This window comes from Carlito syrichta, unplaced genomic scaffold (assembly GCF_000164805.1).
Source record: "Carlito syrichta isolate Samal-C Ts95f unplaced genomic scaffold, Tarsius_syrichta-2.0.1 Scaffold316641, whole genome shotgun sequence".
NCBI lineage: Eukaryota > Metazoa > Chordata > Mammalia > Primates > Tarsiidae > Carlito > Carlito syrichta.
This window is the reverse complement of record NW_007260737.1, coordinates 25,526-32,336: the sequence shown is the minus strand read 5'-3', so window position 1 is coordinate 32,336 and position 6,811 is coordinate 25,526. Positions and strand designations below refer to the sequence as shown.

At 39.7% G+C, this 6,811-nt stretch overlaps 1 pseudogene; it reads left to right on the top strand.

Moving 5' to 3' along the window:
* Positions 1–4,740: 4,740 nt before the first annotated feature.
* LOC103277228 lies at positions 4,741–6,318 on the top strand (annotated as a pseudogene).
* The last annotated feature ends 493 nt before the right edge of the window (positions 6,319–6,811 follow it).

Sequence of the window (6,811 nt, the reverse complement as noted above, 5' to 3'; positions counted from 1 at the left end):
TTGATTTCTATTATCAGACATTGAAGAGATTTGAAAATAAAAAATAAAACAATGATATTCTACCCACTAAATTGTTTTGCTTTGGAAAATATAGTTATTTTTAATAAAAATGTGTCATTTAAGTTAACATGCAATCGGTTTACTCATGTTATTTTTTCAATTAATTAATGAATATTTAAAAATAGTATTACTTTTCATTGCTAAAATGGTAAATTTCAAAAGCTATAGTCTATCTCAACAAAAGCTTTGTAAATCCTCAATAATTTTTTAAGAGTGCAAAGGAGTATCAACCCTCAAAACTTTGGGAACCTCTGTATTAGATAATACAGTATTAGAATTCAGGATCAGATAATAGTCTTTGATTCACTGTGTCACCACCATTCCAGAAGGAAGGTTCTCATTGCTGAAGAAAAGGGGGTGAAGAAGAAGGTTACCTTGCTTTTAGAAATCTGAAATCCTACAGTACTTTGATGATGATGATGAAGATGGTGATGATGATGATGATGATGATGACGGTGATTCCATACACTTGGCCCTTAACTAAATGCACAAAGGAATATATGATCTTAAAAAATACCACTGTGCTCAAGCTCCTCAGTTAACTGAAAGTGCTTGAGGACCCAGTACCAACTCCCTGGATTCTAGCACATTATGCATCTTTAATAAAAACAATGATTATTTGGAAAAGGAAAGAAGACTTGGTGTCATGAAGGGTTTTAGAAGTTTTACAGAGGTTAGTAATGGAATGCAGAGGAAGTATGAATGGAGAAACACAGATATGAGTTCACATTTGGACACAATCTGGATAAACTTTTTGATTTATCCGAGCTTCAGTTTCCTTATCTGTGAAACAGATCTCAAGTACCTCTAATTCACATGGTGTTAGGATAACTAAATGCACCATGCATGCACAGCACACGTCCTGCAGTAGGCACACAAGGTAAAACTACTTCCATTGGAACAGCACTGGGCCAATTTGAGGGCAAAATCAGCACATTAGATAATTCAAATAAGCCGGCCTTGGTGGCTCTGCCTGTAATCCCGCGTTTTGGGAGTCTGAGATGAGTGGACTGCCTGAGCCCGCGGGTTCGAGACCCGCCTGGGCAACTTGGCAAGACCTCATCTCTACAATAAATCAAAAAATTAGCCTGGCATTGTAGCGTGCGCCTGTAGTTCCAACCACTTGGAAGGTTGAGGCGGAAGGATCGCCAGAGCCCAGCAGGTCGAGGCTGCAGTGGCTGGGAGTGTGCCACTCCCCTCCAGCCTGGGTGACAGAGTGAGACTCCAACTCAAAAAAAAAAAAAAGAAAAGAAAATTCAAATATTTGAGGGGACACTTTTCTCAAGAAAACTTCTCAGCTCTCCACAACTCTGTAGTGTTACTGTCACTGTGAAGATAAGGCATTATCCTGGATATATCACCTCAGTCTAGTATCTAGTCCTTTAGAGACCTATTTATAAAACAACCTATATAAAATTAATAAAAGGCCACAAGACTGTAGAGTCATGATGGGACCTACATTCTGTTAGGATATAAGCATAGCAAAAACAATAGGGCTCTCTTGGACCTTTTCTCCCTCCATGCACATCCTAACCCCCTTGCAAGATTAACATGGGATGTAGGTCATGCCAACCTCCTTGATGGTATCCAAAACTCATCAAAAGTTTAATCAGCCAAAGTGTGTGAGTAGCTTTGATCACTAGGGAGTCTCTCTCCCGCATCCATTTTTCAGAAGATATTTAACTTTCTCAATTATCATAAACCTAAGACAGATGTTTGAGATATTTGAGCCCCATCCAGAAAACTGACTAGGTGAACAAAGACAATGTTAACACCTCTGATTTCATTCCCAACCAATCAGCAGTCACAATTCCCTGGCCCACTATCCACTAAATTATCCTTAAAAACCCTAGCCTCTGAGTTCTTGGGAACTGGATTTGAGAACTATTTTCCATCTCCTTGCTCAAGGATTATTAAACTCTCTCTCTGTGATTTTAAACTCTCTCTATTGCGACACCTGCTAAGTCTCGAATTTCTGGGCAGTATGCATAAGAACCCTGGAGGCTTTAATATTTACATTCTCTTTTAAGAACTCACTGACAACTAATATAAGCACTAGAAATTACCCTGTATAAGAAAAAAAAATTTTTTAATTCAATAAATCACTACAGTGATTATTTTTAAGTTGTAAAGAGTTGCATAATCAACAGTAGCACAACTCCACTTAGTGGCTGCTAAGTAATGCTAAGTAAACAAATCTCTTAAATCTGGATGCAATATAAAAAATTTTGAAACATAATTGCAGGATGTTATGACAATTAATAAATAACATTGTCAATGTAAAATTTAAGCTACTGTTTACCAAAAAATTTTAACAAGTCAGGCAGTAGTCTCTAAGTTTACTAACTGTAGAGGCATCCAAAACTATTTCATTTAAGATTCTTATCTTATTACACCACCAGAAAATTGGATCTAAATCCATTCAACATAGGCAAAGGTAAAGTTTATAACCTAAAATTACTTTTAGAGAACAAGTAATACAATTTTGCTTTTTTAAAAAGGTAAATAAGAATTTGTGGAGAAATGGGGAAATGAGAAAGAGTGTCCCCAAATTATGTGAATAATCTGAACCATAAAAGCACTTTATAAAATATCAATGTCTTTTGTTTTGCCATTTTATCATAAAGGACTACATTCAGCTAATTTTTGACCTTTCTATGTTATTTGTATCCATATTATTTTTTAAACCTAAAGCTTACACTAGGCAGAGCCCCTTGTCCAATATTTGGTGGTTAAAAAAAGCAGAGAGAAGGGGGAAAAAATTACAATTAAATGCAAAACCAAAAAAGGTGCTCATTTTTTTTTCATTTTTAAAAGGTATGGTAGCCTTAAAATTTACAGCCCTGCCAAAACCAATTTTCTTTCTACTTACTAAAGCCATTAAAATGAATACATAGCATCATTGACATTTACCACGGAGAAACACTTGTTACAAAAGCACAAAGTCAAGAGCTAGAAGGCTCTGAATTCCATTGCAAACATTAAATTTCATTTGGGGAGGAAGTGTGGAAGGCATAAGGGATAACATCTTTCCTGGGTACTTGTAAAAATATTTTAATGATGTTAATGCTCTTGTCTCTAAAGTAGACATGGTACTCAGATAAATTGTAGCTTTCCAGTTAGAGATATGTTGTTAACAACAAAAGACTTTTAACATGAGAGTAGTAACAAAGGGCCTCCACCTAGTGTGAGTTTTAGAGTTAAAAAAATGGATATGAATAATATAGAAGGGGCAAAAATTAGCTGAATGTACTCCTTTCTGATAAAATTGCAAAACAAGAGACATTGATATTTTATAAAAATGAAAAATATCCAAAATATATTAAAACTTCTACTTTCACTCTGATCCAATATATTTTTTTTTCATTAATCAGTATTTTTTATTATGGTTTTGTGGGGTACAGTTAAGGGTTAGGTGTACAATGACGTTTCATTCAGGCACCCTGTAGATAAGAAGTGTTTTCCCATCCCCCGACAGATATTTGCTACTGTTAATCCCATCCCCCTCCCCCCCATAGTTTCCCAGTACCATCCGTCATTTTCTCATAGTATTGCATTGGATGTTCAAGGTCCATTATATGAGTGAGAACATGTGATATTCGGATTTTTGTTTTTGTGAGAGGTCACTCAGTATTATAGACTCTAGTTCCATCCAGGTTGCAGCGAAATTCATGATTTTGTTCTTTTTTATGGCTGCGTAGTATTCCATCGTGTATATGTACCACATTTTTTTAATCCAGTCCTCTTTTGATGGGCAGCATGGTTGTTTCCAGGTTCTTGCTATTGTGAACAATGCTGCGATAAACATACGTGTGCAGGTATCTTTTTTATAGAGTGATTTGTGTTCTTCAGGGTATATTCCCAGTAGGGGGATTGCAGGGTCATATGGAAGGTCAATTTTTAGAGCTTTTAGGAATCGCCACACTGCTTTCCACAGAGGTTGCACTAGTTTACACTCCCACCAACAGTGTAGAAGTGTTCCCTTTTCACCACACCCTCTCCAGCAGCTGTTATTTTTTGAGTTGCTGATAATTGCCATTCTGACTGGAGTTAGGTGGTATCTCAGTGTGGTTTTGATTTGCATCTCCCTGATGATTAGTGAGGTTGAGCATTTCTTCATGTGTTTGTTGGCTGCTCGAATGTCTTCTTTTGTGAAGTGTCTATTCATGTCTTTTGCCCATTTTATAATGGGGTTGTTTGTTTTCTTCTTTTCAGTACGCTTCAGTTCCTTGTAGATCCAGGATGTTAAGCCTTTGTCAGACCTAGAGTTGGCAAATACTTTTTCCCAGTCTGTAGGCTGTCTCCCCGCTCTCTTGATGGTTTCTTTGGCTTTGCAGAAGCTTGTCAGTTTAATAAGGTCCCATTTGTCTATCTTCTCTCTTAAGTCCTGTGGGTTTCGGGTTTTGTACAGGAATTGGATGCCAGTTCCAATATTTTGCTAGGAGCAGGCACCTGGGATGTGGAAGAGGGTCTGGAGCCAGGTGTTTCAGTTGTAGGCTTTTCTGGAAAGCTACATCCGTCTCTGGGAGAGCAGCAAGAAAATATTCATGGAAGAAATGAGTTGTGACTGCTGGCTGGGAGACAAAATCAACACAGCTTCAGGGACGCAAACTTGGTTGATGTAAGTGGTGGTTTGGAGACAGAACTCTCTAATGGAAAAGATACACTAGAAGTGCTGGGGATACTTCAGAGGTGATGGATACTCAGGTGGGCTCCGTGGATGAAGATAATGGCCGGCAGCTGGGAGAGGTAGAGCTGCAGTGTGGGATATGTACCAAGTGGTTCACTGCAGATACATTTGGCATAGATACCTCATCCTGTCTGCCTTTCACGACCGATTACAGTTTTCATTGTAATGTATGGCGTCATAGCGGGAACACCTATTTCCTCCGGAAGCAAGCAAACTAGAAAGAAATGTGCCTTAGCGCTTTAGCTAACCTAACATGGCAGTCCAGAACTCAGGATGAACATCTGAAAACCATGTTCTCCAACAATAAGGATTTTATACCATTTATTGATAAATACTGGGAATGCATGATGACCAGATAGAGACCTGGGAAAATGACATGGCCAAATAACATTGTTAAAACAATGAGCAAAGAAAGAAATGTATTCTTGGTAAAGGAACAACCTGATCCTGGGAGTAAAGACCTGGAAGAAGATTACCACAACTTTGGACATTTAGATCAGGACCTTAGTAACATTGGTCCTACTTATGACAACCAAAACCAAAGCAGTGCTGTGTCTACCAGTGGAAATCTAAATGGGGGAAGTGCCACAGGAAGCAGCGGGAAAGGAAGAGGAGCTAAGCAAGCAGCAGGATGGCGGGACCACAGGGACTACCAAAAAGGCTCTGAGTGATCCTTTGTTTTCTGCTCAATGCCTTCCCCCTCATGGCTACCCCTTGGAACACCCATTTAACAAAGATGTCTATTGGTATATTTTAGCTGAACCTGATCCCCATGCCCCTGACCCTGAGAAGCTTGAACTTGACTGCTGGGCTGGAAAACCTATTCCTGGAGACCTCTACAGAGCCTGCTGTATGAACGAGTTTTTTTAGCCCTACATGATCGAGCTCCTCAGTTAAAGATCTCTGATGACCAACTGACTGTGGCTGGAGAGAAGGGCTACTCCATGGTGCGGGCCTCTAATGGGGTACAGAAAGGTGCCTGGTACGCCAGGCTGGGTTTGTTGCAGCCCTTAGGTAACCTTCAAGCTCCCTAAGGTTATGACAAATTTAGCTATTCTTGGCGCAGCAAAAAGGGAAGCAAATTCCACCAGTTCATTGGCAAACACTACTCTTCTGGCTATGGACAGGGTGACGTCCTAGAATTTTATATTAATCTTCCTGAAGACACAGAGACAGCCAAGTCATTGTCTGATACTTACAAAGATAAGGCTTTGATAAAGTTCAAGAGTTACTTGCATTTTGAGGAGAAAGACTTTGTGGATAAAGCAGAAAAGAGCCTAAAGCAAATTCCCCATAGTGAGATAATATTTTATAAAAAAGGTGTCAATCTAGGAGTGGCCTACAAAGACATTTTTGAGAGGGTTTACTTCCCAGCCATCTCACTGTACAAGAGCTGCACGGTTTCCATTAACTTTGGACCGTGCTTCAAGTATCCGCCAAAGGATCTCACATACTGCCCTATGAGTGACATGGGCTAGGGCGCTGTGGTTGAGCACACCCTTGCTGATGTCTTGTACCATGTGGAGATGGAAATGGATGAGAGGCGCAGTCTCCCCTGGGAACCCTGACCACCTCCCTCTTTTCAGATATGGACTATCTGGGGAATAGTATTGAGTGTTGTGTTTTTGTTTTTGAATTGTCTCAAATGTTTCCAAAGACGCTGGAGAACACAGTCTCTCCTTTTTGCAAGCTAAAAAACTGGGTAGGACTGTGGGAGACCCCTGCCCTCCAGTGTTCTCACCCCACTTCAGTAAATGCTCTTATTGTGTGTGCCACAAGCCAACACCTGCTGATCCCAGGATCCTTTAAGCTCCCTGTGAAATTGAATCTGTACCATGTGCCCTTCCAGCTGGGACTTGTGACTTTACTGTATTTTCTAAGAAGTGCGTAATCCTGTCCAAGTAACTTTCTTAAAGACATTTCCCTTTGTACGCACTGGTTCCATTCCACCTTTTTCCAGGGAAGTGGTGTGCCTGTTTTGGAGAGTAGCAGAAATCCATACCTGTATGTTCCAAACCAGTTCAACGAGCTGTTTCCTTCTGGTGTGGCTTTGGTTTTGTC